We start from the raw sequence: 1,200 nt of genomic DNA, 5'->3' as shown, positions 1-1,200 counted from the left end.
CCAAGATTAAATAGTGATGTCATTATTGTTCATTCCAAAGTGGAATCACTCCTTCCAATGCTCATGGGATTCTGAAGAAAATAGAGTTAGAAGGAATGTAAAAGCTAGAAAATGTGGCTATGTGCAGTCAAAAGATGTCTTCTGGATATGATGTAGCTGTTGCACTCATGAACTGACTGCTGCTGTGATTATCTGAACAAAATCTGTGCAAGATCGGCCTGTCCATATTTCATCATAGATGGGGGAGAAACCCATGATTCTCCTCCCAACCCTTTCCTGAGAGACTCCTGGCAGTTCATGGATGGTGGAAAGAGAGTTATTTTCTTCTTTACCTGATGAATTTCCCTTGTTCCTTCAAATAACCTGCTACCCACACTTGGACAAGAAACTCTGAATTAATATTGTGGGTTACACACAAAAGATGAGAGAAAAGTAAGAGGAATACTTGTCTCAAGGAAGGGCACTTACAGAGAAAGAAGGGACAGGAAGGTGTGAGAAGTGAAAATGACTAACACTCACTATATAATGTATGAAACTGCCAATAAAATAGAGAAAGATGGACATGGTATCTATTACTAAACACTTGCCTTCAGGGTTATCCCACCATTGTAGGGTCACAGTATTCTTGGCACTGAGCATGTATAACTCAGATTTCTTTTGAAGATACAGTGTAGACAAGACAGTGTTTACTAGCAGTCCCATACAGTTCTCTTGTGTTGTTTCTCTGCCTGGGGCATCATTCAGAGACCACCTATCCCTAGTGATGCAAAGGTTGAGACCTTCATGCAATGACAAGACACATGAGGGATTTATTCACAATGTATTCACTGAACATTGGGTACACAAGACTCATTTTCCTCGAACAAGTTAAAATTGGCATTGCCAGGAGGAAGTGAAAAAAAAAAAACCACTGTTTGCACCAACAGTCTAGTCAGTGACTGGGTCTTATCAGGTAGGGAAAGTTTTATATCTATGCAGGGTACTCTGCAACAGCCAAGTTCCTGACCCCATGCAACTGTATCAGCCCATCAGCTATATCACCTGCCTTATTATGATAACAGGCTCACCTGCTGTACTCTCTTCTGCCAACCAAGACACAAGAAAGAGTGGGTAGATGGCTTTGACATAACCCCCAAGGCCACAGGCATGAGTCAGAAATATCTTAGACAGGGCAGAATCTAAGTCACCCAGAATTCTGAC

This window comes from Mus caroli, chromosome 5, assembly GCF_900094665.2.
Source record: "Mus caroli chromosome 5, CAROLI_EIJ_v1.1, whole genome shotgun sequence".
In the NCBI taxonomy this organism is placed as follows: domain Eukaryota; kingdom Metazoa; phylum Chordata; class Mammalia; order Rodentia; family Muridae; genus Mus; species Mus caroli.
This window is presented reverse-complemented; position numbering follows the sequence as displayed.